Genomic DNA, 18,755 nt, shown 5'->3' with positions numbered 1-18,755 from the left:
TTAAAATTTTGGAATATGAGGACATCATTACTGCCCCCAAGAACATTACCCTTCTTTGTTCCTTGCTTTGCACTTGACTATCTACAACGGAGCCAGCAACTAAATGCACGAACTCATGTAGCTGGCTCTTATATTCAAAAAACTTCACAAAGAGTGCTATCCTACAAATGTTTAAACTAAAAATGAGATGCAGGCTCCAGACGAAGAAGATATATGGGAAATAGTTCAAGAGTTGGTGTTCATCTTCATTTTTCACAAGGATTTTTTTCTACCTCTATGACTTTTGTCTGACTGTGATTCAGTTCTTAAGAAGTCTATTTTAGAATCTACCATCATGGCAAGAGCTCTTTCAATAAGCAGAACAAGAACAGCTACAATGGTGACATGATTTCAACCAGAAACTAGATTTGCCTCCAGGGAGTGAAGGCAGCTCTGTGCATATTAAATTCTGTATGTGGTTGAAATCTGCTTCCCATTTACTGGATCTGAAAGGGAATAAAATGCATGTTTGGATTTTTAAGTCCTTTATCTGTCATTAGAAGAATATTTTAATGCATCTTATGTAATTCTTTAAAGATGACACCAAGAATAACCCATAAAACTTATACTCTTAGATTTGCTCTATTTCATTAAATCCAGCATATAGCCTCACTGCATCTATTTTATGCCCTGAAACATTCCAAATTTGACTTCAGTAAAACAGTGAACATTCTTCTTTCTTTGGTTTTCTTACTTGTGAGTAACTATTTATTATTGGGTTCGTATTGGCAGACTTTTCTTTGCAGTTCCTAAAGGATGTTCATAGAATCCCTGAGATACCTCTTTAAAAATACAGTTGGTGCTCACATATAAATATATAGTGATATGGTCACTATCTATCTATCTATCTATCTATCTATCTATCTATCTAGTTAAATGATTTTTGACAAAGAAGCAAAGGCAAAACAATGGAGCAAAGGCAATCTTTTCAATAAATGATGCTGAAGCAATTGGACATCTACATGCAAAAAAGAAAGAAAGAAAGAAAGAAAGAAAGAAAGAAAGAAAGAAAGAAAGAAAGAAAGAAAGAAAGAAAGAAAGAAAAAACAGACAAGACCAGTCTAGACAAGACCCTCCACCCTTCACAAAAATTAGCTCAAAATGGATCACAGCTCTGAATGTAAAATGCAAAACTATAAAATTCTTGCAGGACAACATAGAAGAATGCCTAGATGACCTTTGCTGTGGCAATGACTTTTGACATAGAATATTAAAAGCACAGCCCATGAAAGAGAGAATTGACAAACTGAACTTAACAGAAATTTAAAAATTCTGCTCCCTCAAAGACAAAGTTAAGAGAATGAGAAAACAAATCACCAACTGGGAGGAAATATTTGTAAAATACACATCTGATAAAGAACCGTTCCTCAAAATATACATAGAACTTTAAAATCTCAACAGTGGGCCAAACAACCCAGTTTTTTAAAAGATGGACCAAAGACCTTAATTGACACCTCACCAAAGAATATACAGAGAAGGCAAACAAGCATATGAAAAGATGTGCCACATCATATGTCATGAGGGAATTGCAAATTAAAACAATAATGAGACCCCACTACACACCTATTAGAATGGCCAAGATCCAGAACATCAACACATTAATGCTGGCAAAGATGTGGAACAAGAGAAATTCTCATCTGTTGCTGGTTGGAATGTAAAATGGTATAATCCACTTTGGGTGACAGTTTGGCAGCTTCTTAAAAAAACAGACATATTCTTAGCATGTGATCTACCAACCTCTCTCCTTGGTATTTGTCCAAAAAAATTGAAAACCATGTCCACACGTGGATGTTTCTAGCTGCTTTATTCATAATTGCCAACACTTGGGATCAACCAACATGTGCTTCAGAAGGTGAGTGGATAAATAAACCAATATATCTAGACAATGGAATAATTTTCAGTGTTCAGAATAAATAAGATATTAAGCCATGAAGAAGACAAAGAAGAGCCTTAAATGCATATTATTAGGTGAAAGAAACCAAACTAAAAGGCTACATAATGTGTGATTCCAACTATAGACATTCTGGACAAGCAAAACTATGGAGACAGTCAAAAAATCAGTGGTTGCCAGATGGAGGGTGGGGTGTTGATGATAGGAATGAATAGATGGAACATAGATGATTTTTACGGCAGTGAAAATACTCTTTATGACAACAAAATGATGGATACATGCTATTATACACTTGTTCAAATCCATAGAATGTACAACACCAAGAGTGAACCCAAATATAACTATGGACTTTGGGTGATTACAATATGTCAGTGTAGGTTCATTAATTATAACAAATGTATCATTCTGGTGGAATATGTTAACAAGGGAACAGGCTGTGCATGTGGGGGTAGGGAGTAAATGGGAAATCTCTGCACCATCCCCTCAATTTTTCTGTGAACCTAAAACCACTCTAAAAAAGTAAAGTCAATTTAAAAATATTTGAAAATGCATTAGAATGCAACAGATGCCCAAATCCCTCCTTGAGTTCTACGGAATCAGCATCCCTTAAAGTGGAGTTCAGGCCTGTATATTTGAAAAAGGACCCAACATAATTCTGATGAACATCTTGGTTGAAATCATTGGCATCTATAAATACCTGCTAATCAGAGTGCATTTAATAATGAGATATTTTTAAACCTTAATATGGGTATTAAATGATGGAGATGATGGAAAAATTATAAGATTTTATTTCACCTCTTTCACATAAACCATGCCTCTTCTGCTGGCATGTGAAAATAAACAACAATGTGGGAATTCTATTGCAATCATATATCTGCTTCCTTAAGGTTCTAGTTTGAGATGTGATGCCATTTTTAAAAGCCCAAAACTGCTTTTCAGTATGACTAAATGAACTCTTTTTCACTTGTATCTCCAATGTCTATTTTCCAATTTCTGATTCTGTTTGCAGTTTGAACATACACAATATATTCTTAAAATCTCCTTAAAAACTGTTTCCAGACTCTGAACCAGACCCTGGAGAAATGCTACAAAATGTGAATCACAAGTTCTATACAATATAGATTTTCTTTTTAATTCCATATTACATCACTGGTTTCTGAAGCAGCTGTGTTAAAAGAAATACTTTTTCCTTCTCTCATTTCAAATAAACAATGCTTGGAAACTGTCAAAGATGCTCAGAGATCTGGGAAAATAGGAATCATAGGAGCCTTAAGACCCCCAATAGTGTAGACTTTCTTAAAAGTAGAGTAGATAATTCAATTTTTAGAGATATTTAGGCATTGCAGATCACCCCAGTCGCCTGTGCACCCCACCACACACGCATAAAATAGAATATTTAGCTTAGAGTACCACAATGAGGGTAAAAAGTATAAAGTGACCTTAACATATGTACATAATAATTGGAAATTATAAAGTATTTATTGTCTATGTCATACTAAAGGATTAGTAAACTAAGAAAATATTTGCCAGAATTCCTAGTCCTTACAGCATTAAAATGAATTGAAATGAACAATCTTTATGTAAGATAAGGAAATTCTTTATTAAATCTAGTATTTACAGACTCTGAGTTCTAGCTTCCTTTAATGGTGAAGTAGCTTGATCAGACTTAGCCTCTCCAAGATAACAATTATAAATCAGCACAAATAGAAAAGAAAATAACTATTTGAACTATTTGAAACGATCAAAGGCAGGCAGAAACCAGAAGGGAATCTATCCTTGAGAGAGCAACTACAGTGGTGGTATTTATAAGTTTGTGATTCTTTTGCTTGAATACACTTCTCAATTTCTGTGTACTTAGGCAGCAGAAATCTGCAACGTTACTAACTTACGGTGCTAGAGAGCAGACTTAGAGGCTCACGGAGAAGCCAGCAAGCTTCCAATTCTTGGAAGAAAGGGAATTTCAGAAGGTAAGCACAAAAATTTGTGTTAAAAAATCTGATGAAATTCTTGGCAAAATTATAAATGAAACATATATGGAGGAGATCACAGGAAGGCCCAAGCAAAAAGAAGTAGAAATTGAAAGGACTGAGCAGTGGTTTCATCTTCTACCCACCATAGGGAGGTCATTTGGGAATTCAGATCCAGCCACGTCAATTGCCAACTAAAACATTGACACTCTTAGAAGTAATGCTACAGATTCCAGAGTTTCTACAATGTCATTCATAATGTCCACAGAAGAATGGACAGAATGCCACAGAAGCTACTCTTTAGAAGAATGCCACAGAATCCAGAGTTTCTACAATGTCATTCACAATGTCCATTATCTAATCAAAACTCGTCAGTCCTCAGATATACAGGAAAATGTGACACACATTTTTAAAAAGTAATCAATAGAAGCAGACACTCACTAAAGTGACCTAGAGATTTCAATTAATAGAGAAGGATGTTAGAGTAGCAAGTACAAATATGTTCAGTCTTCAAGTGGGATTTATCCCTGGGATGCAAGGCTGGTTCAACACTTGTAAAGCAATCAATGTGATTGATCATATCAGCAAGAGAAAAAACAAGAACCATATGATCCTCTCAATAGATGCAGAGAAAGCATTTGACAAAATACAGCCTCCATTCCTGATCAAAACTCTTCAGAGTGTAGGGATAGAGGGAACATTCCTCAGCATCTTAAAAGCCACCTACACAAAAAGCCCACAGCAAATATTCTCAATGGGGAAACACTGGGAGCCTTTCCCCTAAAATCAGGAACAAGACAGCAATATCCACTCTCACCACTGCTATTCAACATAGTATTAGAAGTCCTAGCCTCAGCAATCAGGCACAAAAAGAAATAAAAGGCATTCAAATTGGCAAAGAAGTCAAACTCTCCCTCTTCGCAGATGACATGATGCTGTACATAGAAAACCCAAAGACTCCACCCCAAGATTGCTAGAACTCATATAGCAATTCGGCAGTGTGGCAGGATACAAAATCAATGCCCAGAAATCAGTGGCATTTCTATACACTAACAATGAGACTGAAGAAAGAGAAATTAAGGAGTCAATCCCATTTACAATTGCACCCAAAAGTATGAGATACCTAGGAATAAACCTAACCAAAGAGGTAAAGGATCTATACCCTAAAAACTACATAACACTTCTGAAAGAAATTGAGGAAGACACAAAGAGATGGAAAAATATTCCATGCTCATGGATTGGCAGAATTAATATTGTGAAAATGTCAATGTTACCCAGGGCAATATACACATTTAATGCAATCCTGATCAAAATACCATGGACTTTCTTCAGACAGTTGGAACAAATCATCTTAAGATTTGTGTGGAACCAGAAAAGACCTCGAATAGCCAGGGGAGTATTAAAAAAGAAAACCATATCTGGGGGCATCACAATGCCAGATTTCAGGTTGTACTACAAAGCTGTGGTCATCAAGACAGTGTGGTACTGGCACAAAAACAGACACATAGATCAATGGAACAGAATAGAGAACCCAGAAGTGGACCCTCAACTTTATGGTAAACTAATATTCGACAAAGCAGGAAAGACTATCCACTGGAAGAAAGACAGTCTCTTCAATAAATGGTGCTGGAAAAATTGGACATCCACATGCAGAGGAATGAAACTAGACCATTCTCTTACATCATACACAAAGATAAACTCAAAATGGATGAAAGATCTAAATGTGAGACAAGAATCCATCAAAATCCTAGAGGAGAACACAGGCAACACCCTTTTTGAACTTGGCCATAGCAACTTCTTGCAAGAAACATCCATGAAGGCAAGAGAAACAAAAGCAAAAATGAATTATTGGGACTTCATCAAAATAAAAAGCTTCTGCACAGCAAAAGAACAGTCAACAAAACTAAAAGACAACCTACAGAATGGGAGAAGATATTTGCAAATGACCCATCAGATAAAGGGCTAGTATCTAAGATCTATAGAGAACTTATTAAACTCAACAGCAAAGAAACAAACAATCCAATCATGAAATGGGCAAAGACATGAGCAGAAATCTCACAGAGGAAGACACAGACATGGCCAACAAGCACATGAGAAAATGCTCCGCATCACTGGCCATCAGGGAAATACAAATCAAAACCACAATGAGATACCACCTCACACCAGTGAGAATAGGGGAAAACTAACAAGACAGGAAACAACAAATGTTGGAGAGGATGTGAAGAAAGGGGAACCCTCTTGCACTGTTGGTGGGAATGTGAACTGGTGCAGACACTCTGGAAAACTGTGTGGAGAATCCTCAAAGAGTTAGAAATAGATCTGCCCTACAACCCAGCAATTGCACTTCTGGGGATTTACTCCAAAGATACAGATGCAGTGAAACGCCGGGACACCTGCACCCTGATATTTTTAGCAGCAATGTCCACAATAGCCAAACTGTGGAAGGAGCCTCAGTGTCCATCAAAAGATGAATGGATAAAGAAGATGTGGTCTATGTATACAATGGAATATTACTCAGCCATTAGAAACGACAAATACCCACCATTTGCTTCAACATGGATGGAACTGGAGGGTATTATGCTGAGTGAAATAAGTCAATCGGAGAAGGACAAATATTATATGGTCTCATTCATTTGGGGAATATAAAAATTAATGAAAGGGAATAAAGGGAAAGGAGAGAAAATGAGTGAAAATATCAGTGAGGGTGACAAAACATGAGAGACACCTAACTCTGGGAAACGAACAAGGGGTAGTGGAAAGGGGGGTGGGCGGGGGGTTGGGGTGATGGGGTGATGGGCACTGAGGGGGGCCCTTGGCGGGATGAGCACTGGGTGTTATGCTATATGTTGACAAATTGAACTCCAATAAAAAAACAAAACAAAAAAAACAAATATGTTCAGTCTAAAGGAAGATATTTGAGGGGCACCTGGGTAGCTCAGTTGATTAAATGACTCTTGATTTCAGCTCAGGTAATGATCTCAGGGTTGTGAGATTGAGCCCCATGTCAGGCTCTGTGCTAGGGATGGAGCCTGCGTAAGATTCTCTTTCTCCCTTTCCTTCTGCACCCCTCACTTGTGCACATTCTCACTCTCCTTAAAAAAAAAAAAAGAAAGAAAGAAAAGTAGAGAAAAGAAAAGAAAAGGAAGATATGTGAATAATGAATAAACAGATGTGGAATCTTAGTAAAGAAATAGAAAGAATATAAAGGAATGAAATGGAAATTCTAGAGATGCAATTAATAACTTAGAAAATTCATTGGATGGACATAATGGCAATAAAAGAGCTAATGATTTTGAAAAAGAAATATTCATCATAAGCAACAGAAAGAAAAAGGTTAAAGAATAATGAACAGAATTGCAGAGACCAGTAGGATAATCAAGCACTAGAGAAGGAGAAGACAGAGAGTGATAGTGAAAAAAAAAAAAAAAAAAAGAATATAATGGCCAAAAAAATTCTAAATTTTATAACTGTGTTAAATGACAAATCTAAGAATTTCCACAAACCCTAAACAGGATAAGTACAAAGAAAACTATATTCAGCACATGATCAAACTGCTAACATTCAAACATGAGGCAAAAAAACCTTGAGAGTGGGAGGAGAAAAATGACAATGAAGGAACAATGATAGAGATCATAGTGATTTACTGTCAGTTACAGTGGAGGTCAGAAATGATGGAAGGAGATCTTTGAGGTATTGAAAGCAAAAAAAAAAGAAGTAAACTTGTAATTCTATATACAGCAAAACTATCCATCAAAAATGACTATGCGGTAGATATCTTTATATAAAAACTGAGAATTCATTACAGCAGACACCATTACAAAACATAGTGAAGAAATTTCTTCAGGCTAGAGAAAAATGATACCAGATGGTGATGGAGATTTAAGGAAGGAATAAGGATCATTGTAAATAATCTATATGTGGGTCATAGTAAAATACCATATCTCTGTATATCTGTAGCTAAACACACTTAAACACACTCCTATTTTTTGTTTCTTTAAAATACATATAAATATGTGCAGCAAGATTTGTGACATGATTTGTTATTTTCTCAATTGACTAGATCCAAAGGCTCTTTTCAGAAAGTTTTACAGCATATTAAATGGATGCCATGAAGTTTCTACCTCTAGGTGAGCATTTTGTACTTTGAAATTTGCCATTCATTTGTTGTCCGTATATATAGTAGAGTCTCTGAGAGCTAATTCAATTTTTAGTATAAAGAAATGAAAATAAATATTGTGGGTTCTACTTGGGAATTGTTAAAATTGTCAGGAAAATTCCTTATGTTTCCAGTCTTAATAGAGAATTGGATGTTCCACATAAATAAGTTTTAAGCAACTGAAACTTTAATTGCACAACAGCAGTGTTTCTAAAATATTTTTCTCACCATCCAGATAAGAACATAATGAATACATCTTCATCTTTCCATTACTTACGTTCATCTTTAAGGACATCATGCCAACAGGTATGTATGGTTTTTGATCCCTTCAAGTAATGCCATCAGGCTCCTGTGCTTTTTAAGTTCACATATTTCATTCATTTATTCATCCCTCTAATCTACTAATTCATTCACTGAACAAAAATCATTCACTCTGCTAGTTGTTAAAGATAAAATAATGGATAAGATTTTCCTTGCCTTCGAAAAGCTCACAGTGGAATGAGGAAGATGAACAAGTGAAAACACAGTTTTACTAGACTTTACATGATCTTCACATTTAAAAGAGTTGTGCTATTTTAAAATATAGTTTGTCTCTTCTTAGCTGTGTGGTCTTGTGTAAGTTACGTATCCTTTCTGAATCCAAGTTTCTTCATCTTTGGAAATGGGAACAGATAGCTCCTTGTAGAATTCTTAGGGCAAAGGTTGGAGCCTGTAACATATTAGACATTTAAAAATGTAGATATTATTATCAAGTATGATAATAACACAGCATACTATAAGAGTACTCAGGATAAACAGAAAATTTCTTAGAGATTGTGAAATTACGTGTTTCTTTGTAACATGTCTGTCCCTCTCTTGGTCAATGGGCAATTCTTATTGCTGTCAATACACTCACCTCTAAAAGCTCATTCTGGCCCTGTCCTTAGGACACCAGTGATATGAGGTACATGAGATTATCAGCATTAACACAGGAGAAAGGAAGCTAAAATCTGTTCTTTCCACTAACACAGGGTGTCTGGTAGTGGCAGGTATTTTCTTGGCCTGCTATAGTTCCAAGAGGCAGAAGAAGCAGAGCTCATAAGAAATCACACCGATGGGTCATGTTTGCAGGTATCATTATCTTCATAAGACTGGAGGAGAATATATTTTCTTTTTTTTTTTAAGATTTTATTTATTTATTTATGAGAGACACACACAGAGAGAGACAGAGGCAGAGGGAGAAGCAGGCTCTGTGCAGGGAGCCCAATGTGGGACTCGATCCTGGGTCCCCAGGATCACGTCCTGGGCCAAAGGCAGGGGCTAAACTGCTGAGCCACCCAGGGATCCCCGAGAAGATATTTTCTGCATTATCTCTGGGGCTTCCTACCTCTATGAGCTTGAGAGAAATACAGGCTGAATGGATATCTCATACAAACAGACACACAACCATGGCCTGGATTCCTCCCCTACACGAACCCAGGGCATATATATGGGTACATACAGTGGTTGAGGATCCTAAGAATCAACCAACCATGGAGAAGCCTCTCCATCTTTAAGTGGAAAAATTGGATTTCATGCTACAGGCAAGTTATAGACACTAGAAGTTTGTGAACAGAGGAATCATACGATCAAAATAATGTTTGAGGAATATTTCTCCCATGGTGGATGATGGAACAACTTAGGAAACTATAAATAGCTGCTGTAATCTTTTAAAAAGGAGTAGTAAAATGCTCAAGGAAGCAGTATGGCGTCACCACATTTCAAGTCAGCTCAGGTGCCAATAAGAGATTTCAACCTTTGGATGATAATACTGGTGTTAACAATAGTTAAAAGTTACTGAGTACTAAATATATCCTCACATATATTGTCAAATTATTTTCAACAAGGATGCCAAGACCATTCAAATGGGAAAGGACAATCTTTTCAAAAAATGGTGTTGAGAAAAGTAGATATCCACATGCAAAAGGCTGAAGTTAAAACTTTATCTTAAAACATATACTCTAATTAACTTAAAATGGAACAAAGACCTAAATGTAAGATATATATATATATATATATATATATATATATATATATATAAAACTACTAAAACAAAACACAAGAGGAAAGCTTTATGAAATCATTTGGTAATGACTTCTTGGATATGACACTGAAAGTACAGGCGCCAAAAGGAAAAATAGATAAATGGGACTACATAAAAACTTAAAACTTCTGTGCATCAAAGATACAGTTAATAGAGTTTAAAGTCAGCCCTTTTCATCCTGGAAATGGGAGAAAATATTTGCAAATCACATATCTCACAATGTGTTAATATCCAGAATATATAAAGAACTCTTACAATTCAACCACAAAACCTCCCAAATCATGCTATTTTTAAAATGGTAAAAAAACTTGAATAGAAAATTATCCAAATAAAACATACAAATGGCCAAGAAGCATGTGAAAAGATGCTCAACATCACAAATGATTAGAGAAATGCCAATCAAAACCACAAAGAGATACCACCTCACAGCCGTTAGGATGGTTACTATAAAAAAAAAAGAAAGAAAGAGAGAAAAAAAAAACAGAAAATAGGAAGTGTTGGTAAGGATGTGGAGAAATTAGGATCTTTGCGCATCGTTGATGGGAATATAAATGGCTCAGATGCTAAAGAAAACAGTATAGCAATTTCCAAAAAATTAAAAAATAGAATTACCATATAATTCAGCAATTCTGTGTCTGAGGTGTCTGAGTATATACCCAAAAGAACTGAAAGCGGGATCTCAAAGAGATATGTATACACCCATGGTGGAAGCAAGCCAAATGTCCACTGCCATCTAGATGATTGGATAAACAAAATGTGGTTTATACATGTAATGGAATATTATTCATCCTTAAAAAGGAAGGGCATCCTAATACTACATGCCACAACATGACCTTTGGAGACATTTTGCTTAGTGAAATAAACAAGTCACACATATACACACACACACACACACACACACACACACACACACACACAAGTACTGTAAGTTCCACCTATAGGAGATATTTGGAATAGTGAAACTCCTAGAGGCAGAAAGGAGGGTAGTAGCTGCCAGGGACTGAGGAAGGAAGAAATAAGGAATTATAGTTTAATTGGTATAGAGTTTCAGTTGGGGAAAATGCATAAGTTCTGGAAATTGGTTGCACAAAATGAATATATTTAACATTACTGAGCTGTACACTTAAAATGGTTATGATGGTAAATTTCATATTCTGTGCATTATACCACAATTTAAAAAAATTAAATAAAGATTAAAGATTGCATGTTTTAGCATAAGCTTGGACTTGCAAACAAAGTCTCCATCAGAACACATTTTTTGTTTCACCCAAGTACATGAGTTACAGCCAGTGCCAAGGGAACCCTGTCATTAAATCTCATTACAGAGGGGTGCCTGGGTGGCTCAGATGGTTAAGCGTCTGCCTTTGGCTTAGGTCATGATCTCAGGGTCCTGGAATTGAGCCTCCCATTGGGCTCCCAGCTCAGTGGGGAGTCTGCTTCTTCTTCTCCCTCTGCTTGTGCTCGTCTCTCTCTCAAATGAATAAATAAAAAAAATTAAAAAATAAGTCCATCGAAAGATGAATGGATAAAGAAGATGTGGTCTATGTATTCAATGGAATATTCCTCAGCCATTAGAAATGACAAATACCCACCATTTGCTTCGACGTGGATGGAACTGGAGGGTATTATGCTGAGTGAAATAAGTCAGTCAGAGAAGGACAAACATTATATGGTCTCATTCATTTGGGGAATATAAATAATAGTGAAAGGGAATAGAAGCGAAGGGAGAAGAAATGGGTAGGAAATATCAGAAAGGGAGACAGAACATAAAGACTCCTAACTCTGGGAAACGAACTAGGGGTGGTGGAAGGGGAGGAGGGCAGGGGGTGGGGGTGAATGGGTGACGGGCACTGAGGGGGGCACTTGACGGGATGAGCACTGGGTGTTATTCTGTATGTTGGCAAATTGAACACCAATAAAAAATAAATTTATTATTAAAAAATAAAAAATAAATCTCATTACAGAAACATCCAATCACCCACACTAAAGGATTTAGGAAGAGAGGGGCTGGGGGCATTTTGACTCTCTATATGGCACAGAGAAAAACTCTAAGATGAATTTCTAATGGAAGAACAAAGCTTTATTGTATCTCTCTGAAGATGCAAAATCTATACGCATTTCTGTCTTTTTTTCTTTCTTTCTTTCTTTCTTTCTTTCTTTCTTTCTTTCTTTCTTTCTTTCTTTCTTCTTTCTTCTTTCTTTCTTTCTTTCTTTCTTTCTTTCTTTCTTTCTTTCTTTCTTTCTTTCTTTCTTTCTTTCTTTCTTTCTTTCTTTCTTTCTTTCTTTCTTTCTTTCTTTCTTTCTTTCTTGTAAGAAACAGCAGCCAAACTAAGACAAGGAAATAAAAACAATACAGCACAGTCCCATCCCCATGCCACACCACTACCACCAACTGGTCTTCAGCTGATAGAATGAGGAAGTTACTGCAGGGCCAGGGATCCAAACCTAGTGTGGACCTGGAAAGTAAACTTTGAGATTCTATTTTCTTTAAAAAGCTGTGGTTTTCAAGGAGGTGATCCAGACCAACAACATTGGCATCACCTAGGATCTGATCAGAAAATCTGAGTGGGACTCTGCAATCTATGTTTTAATAAGCTCTGCTCAAGTTCGAGACCCTGGTAAGTATGAATGCCATTACAACTCATGGAATATGAGTTAATGGAGGAAGTGGGGAGAGGGGTGGAATTTTCAAACAAGAAAGCAGAGTGAAAATTAAATGTTTACTTTTAGTGGCATGAAATGCTAAGTACAAATAAATCCAGGAAACAAAAAACCAGAGCAATAGAAAATTGTTATCTATATATTTTTCTTCAAAGTTCATTTTCAAAGGGCATCTAATCCAATTAATATTTATATTTTGTTAGTTTCAATTAAATTGCATTTTTATTAATTTTTTTAAAAAACTTGCTGCGTTCTAACTATCTTTAGTCCTTTGCAAAAAACATTAAGTACATTATCCTATTCAGGCCTCACAATAACCCACCACTATGGGGATTATAAAACCCCATTTTACAGATGAGAATACAGATTAAAGAAACGAAGGTATCTTGCCTTTGGCCACAACTAGAGTAAATAGCAAAGCTTTAATTTAAATTTAGTCTATCTAACCCAGACTCAGAACTTACTCAGCATTTATTCTTCTCTGTTGGGTAGAAGGTCCTGACTAATGAATTTGAGGACAATCTCAGTCCCTCTCCCTGTGACTCTCCTTGTCCCATTTAAATACAATCTGCTTTCACTTTCTGTGGTATTTTGACTGAAAATCCCTACCCCGTGCCTCCCTCTGTTCAGCCCAGGCTTCACTCAGGCTGGCAAGTGAGCTTTCTTCAAACAGGACTTTCAACCTGTCAGAGGGCAGGTCAGAAACTCCTAAGCATCAAATCTCTTGTCTTTACGTCCTCTGCCCCTCCCGTCTCCCCCTGCAATAATGGATTTGGATGCCTACCCATGCTCACTCTGGCGACAAACTTTGGTCTGTTATTCACTCTATTCTTACGTACATTCCCTTCTCCCTAGACTGATCAGGGTCCTTCCAGCCTCAGAAAGGGTCTGTGGTCGCCCCAGCTCCATTCTTCAGCTCCTGTTGTCTTCTGGACTGGAATATTTTCTCTTCTCTCTTATACCGAATCAAATTCCACCCCTCATCACCTCTTGGCCTGAGCCTACATTGACCCTCTCGCTCCTCCCTGTCCTCCTTCAGCTTTCACTGCCTGCTGGAGTGGTCTTTCAACTTCATAGAACAAGGTCCCTCTCAGTCAAATATCTATGCACATAGATTTATACACTACGTAAATGTACTTCTTTATAGATATTGTAAATGTGCAGTTTCAATCTTCACAAAGGGGTGCCTGGGTGGTCCAGTCAGTTAAGCCGCTGCCTATGGCTCAGGTCATGATCCCAAAGTCCTGGGATGGAGCTCCACATCCAGCTCCCTGCTCAGTGGGGAGTCTTCTTCTCACTCTCCCTCTGCCACTCCCCTGACTCATACTCTCTGACTCTATCTCTCTGTCAAATCAATCAATCAATCTTAAAAAAAGGAGAAAGCTTCACAAAAATAGAAATTAATACATTCTGGTATTTCCTCCTCTCACTTCAAAGATCACCCTGAGGCCATAAGACACAAACCCTCCTCCACTATGAAGTCTCTGTGCCCTCACTCATGTGGCCACTTCATCTAACGCTGCCAGCTTTCTATGTCAGTTTGTTGTGTCCCTCTAATAGGTCTTCTTAAAAATATATATTGTATGTTCTTTTTTTTAAAGGATTTTATTTATTTATTCATGAGAGACACAGAGGGAGAGGGAGATATGTAGGGAGAGGGAGAAGCAGGCTCCCTATGAGAAGCCCAATGTGGGACTCGATCCTAGGACCCCAGGGTAATGACCTGAGCCAAAGGCAGATAATCAACCACTGAGCCACCCAGGTGCTCATATTGTATATTCTTAAGGGGAACAAACTCTGCTCTCACTGACTAAAATGGAATACCACATGGTGGGTGCCCAATTCATTATTGATACAAGTTCATTGATGTTCACTGCACTCAGCTGACATGCTAAGCTTTCAAGACTGCTGGTTATTGTTGGATCATAGCTCCTGGTCATTGTGTAAAACAAGATGCTAGTGGCTTAGGTTTCTCTGACTTCAAAGGAAAGCCAAGCAGTTAATGGGTCTGGTGTCACTTGGTCAGTTCCTGTGAAACAGGAGATTTCCAAAAGAATAGTCCAACTTGCAGCCCAAGAGAGAATAAAATATTTCATCAAGTCTTGGCAGGTAGAGAATGGTGTGACTTTTTTTGCTTACTTCCTATCTTTCGTGCTTTTTTTCTTTTTCGAGTCTTTTTCTCCCAGCTCTTACTGAGATATAATTGACATATAACATCATGTAAGTTTAAGATGTAATGTATGTGATACAGTATTAAAAGCTATAATCACCATGCTGTACATCAGATCCTCACGTGTTGTTAATCTTATAACTAATATTTTGTACCTTTTGGCCAACATCTCCCCATTGCCTCCATCCCGCAGCTCCTGGTAACTACCACTCTACTCTGTTTCTCTGAGCTCAGCTTTTTTAGATTCCATATATATGTAATATTGTATAATATTTATCTTCTTCTGTCTGTCTTAGTTCACTTAGTATAATGCCCTCAAGATCCATCCAAGTTGTTGTAAAGGGCAGGATCTTACCCTCTCATGGCTGAATAATATTCCATTATGTATATATCACATCTTTATCCATGCATCCATCCATGGATACTTATGTTGTTTCCACTTATTGACTATTGTGACTAATGCTGCAATGAGCATGGGAATGCAATTATCTCTAGAAAACTCTGATTTCTAGTGCTTTGGATACATACTCACGAGTAAGGTTGTTGAATGATCATTTGGTAGTTTATTTTCAGGTTTTTGAGGAACCTCCATCCGGTCTTCCATGGTGGCCACACTAACTTACATTCCCACCAGTAGTGCATAAGTGCACTTTTTCTTCCACTTCCTCACCAACACTTATCTTTTTAAAGATCTAATTTATTTATTCACGAGAGACTTATTTATTCATGAGAGACACACACACAGAGATAGAGAGAGAGAGAGAGGCAGAGACACAGGCAGAGGGAGAAGCAGGCTCCATTCAGGAAGCCTGACGTGGGACTCAATCCCAGGACTCCAAGATCATGCTGTGGGCCGAAGGTGGCACTAAACCGCTGAGCCATCCAGGCATCCCCCTCACCAACTCTTATTATTTCTTCCCTGCCTCCTTTCAAATCCTGCATATATGACCCCGGGGTCCCAGGCTGCATTCCCTGAAGTACCTAGCGAAGTGAAAGGTGACATCATGCACCCTGACCAACATTTAAAGAACAACACAATGTTTTAAAATCATTCTTTCTCTCTAATAAAACTTTCGGTCTATCACTATTCAGTAATAATAACCTTGGTTGGGAAGGGTGGAGCATCCCATTACTAAAGTGTGTGTGTGTTTTTTTTTAAATCTTAAACTATCTTTTTTACAACTTTAAATGTAGTCTTATGTTATTAAAAACTTCTGAAACATGTCTCATTTCTTTCTGTTTTCCCCTCATCTTTTACACCTTTGTTAATTATATGAGAGATGGAGAAAATAGCACATAAGTGAAATTTGCCAGTGCTGACAGATTAGATAGTTGCAAAGGGTTCAAAGAGAGGGAGGGCAGTTGGGTAGGACATAAAGAGTCACACCATTCTTAATAAGTAATGAGAAAATGTCTAGCCATTGCCATGAGTGATTCATCTGGAGCATTAACACTCTAACTTACACGTGCAATAATACTGGCAGGGAAGACAAAACTCACCAGCCAGACCTATTTCCCATATTCCTTAGGATAGAATGCCAGTAGAATTGCCATATTTCACTTTCAGTAGAAGGCATTGGATGCTTTTATTGACCTTTGATGAAAGAAATTTCCCAACGAACACTGCGATCTTGCATATGATGTTGGAAGGCAGAGTCTGGCCAGGAAAGAACCACTTGACTGGCCCCCGCAGAGGTGGTCTTGGAACGATTCCACAGTGTGAGCCCTCCCTGATGATACTCCAGGCCGATGTCATTCTAAGCATGGAGCTCAGCTGCACCTGCAGGACAACAGCAGGATCTCAGGCGGTCAAGGCCAAATTGGAGACCTGGGTGGCAGTGAAGTTGGTGATGCTTCCCTTTCCTTAGACCTTTGGGGGTCTGTGCAGCATAGAGTGTACAATCATCCTCATTGTAGTTACGGCGATGTGGCTTTTCATTTCCTAACAATCTTCTCTGCAATCACTTATTAATCAATGACATGTGCAGAAACTACGGCACCTCCTCATGATCACCTGGTGAAGCAGGTACTAGAAAACTATTCCCCAGATGGGGAAATACATTCAGAGAGACGAAGTCATTTGCCCAGATTCCCACAATTAGTAGTAAGTAGACATCAAGACAGCCTGGCTTCGAAACCCAGCCGTTTCCATTTCACTGGGCTACGTCTTGCCTGCATTGCAGGGTGACTACTAATTATATGCTCACTGTGTATAAACATAGGTCTATGCACACATCTCCCTACATGCTAGCCCGACCCTTCTCATTCCTAAATCACGACCTTTCCTTTCAGTTTTGTTTTTATTGCTGTGACATTTCAGTCTTTTCTGGCTCCCTGTAGCTTCCCCTTCAATCTCCAGCAGCAAGTAGCTTTGATAGCATTTTCCCGAAACACCATCAATGTTCCCCACCCCCACCCTCAATCCTCATTCCTTGCAGAATGAGCGTCCAAGGGAAATATTTTTTTTTTCCCTTATTTTGACTGGATCTCAAACACAGGGCTCAAATTGCTACAGAGTCTGTTAACTGGACTTCAACACAGAGGTAGAAAGAAGCTTAGTTTTATGCATTTTTATGTATTTCTATACTAGAATTCTTTAACTATAACTGAAGATTCTAGTCTTGACAGAGGACTAACTTTGCGAGATGTAGGAGGTGGGAAAAAATAGACTTAATCTAACTATGAAGAAAGTATCTTCGAGTCAAAAAAAAAAATCTTTTTTTCCAAGCACCTTTCCCACCTACATTCCAAGTCAAGAAGAATGCTACCAAATATCTTTTCCTAAAATACGCCCTTTAGATTCTGTGTAATAGTAATGTTTTAAAAAGTATGAAGATCTTCTTTAAAAAAGATTTATTCTAGGAGAAGAGTTCTCAAAGTGTGATCCTGGGAGCTCTGAGTAGTATGTGAGATCATTGCAGGGATGCTGCAAAGTTAAAACTCTTTTCACAACAAAATTAAGACATTATGCCTTTTTTACTCTTACTCTGTCATGAGAATACAGTGGGGTTTTCCAGAGGCTATGTGGCAATGGTAATGATACCATTGCTTTGACAACTTTTATTCTGATATTTTAAAAGTCTCCCATTTTTACTTTCTAATACAATAAAGATTAATATAATCTATTTGAGCAAAAGCTCTATGAGGTCCCCAATAACTTTTAAGACCGTAAAAAAGGATCATGAAACCAAAAAGTCTGAAGGCTATTCCAAGAAATACTTGGTCATCTGAAATTAGTATCACATGAAATATGCAGAAAGAAGGCACCACATTACCAGGATAGTGATGGAAATGGAGGAGGTAACAGGAGGAAAAGAAATGAGTTCCAGTATTCCCAAAGACTGCTCTGAGGACATCAGGCTGGGACCCACACCTGCAAGCTCTGCATGTACAGCAGCAAAACGACGGTGTAAGAGCAATGACCTCGCTAGCCATGATCTGAGCACTCGTTCAGAATTAACACAGCAGGGGATCCCTGGGTGGCTCAGCAGTTTAGCGCTGCCTTCCGCCCAGGGCGTGATCCTGGAGTCCCGGGATCAAGTCCCACGTCGGGTTCCCTGCATGGAACCTGCTTCTCCCTCTGCCTGTATCTCTGCCTCTCTCTCTCTCTCTCTCTCTGTGTGTGTGTGTCTCATGAATAAATAAAATATTAAAAAAAAGATTTAACACAGCAAAAATGAGTGGATCTAGATGAGGAATTCAACAGAAAAATTCAAGTCAAGATTGGTGTTCCCCTGTTGGGTCAACTGCCCGGGTTCATCTGACCAAGCACAAATACATGGACAGCAATTTTAGCCGTGCTGGTCTAA

The sequence above is a fragment of the Canis lupus genome, chromosome 7 (assembly GCF_011100685.1).
Source record: "Canis lupus familiaris isolate Mischka breed German Shepherd chromosome 7, alternate assembly UU_Cfam_GSD_1.0, whole genome shotgun sequence".
NCBI lineage: Eukaryota > Metazoa > Chordata > Mammalia > Carnivora > Canidae > Canis > Canis lupus.
The sequence above is the reverse complement of the archived record's forward strand: the minus strand, read 5'-3'. Positions refer to the sequence as shown.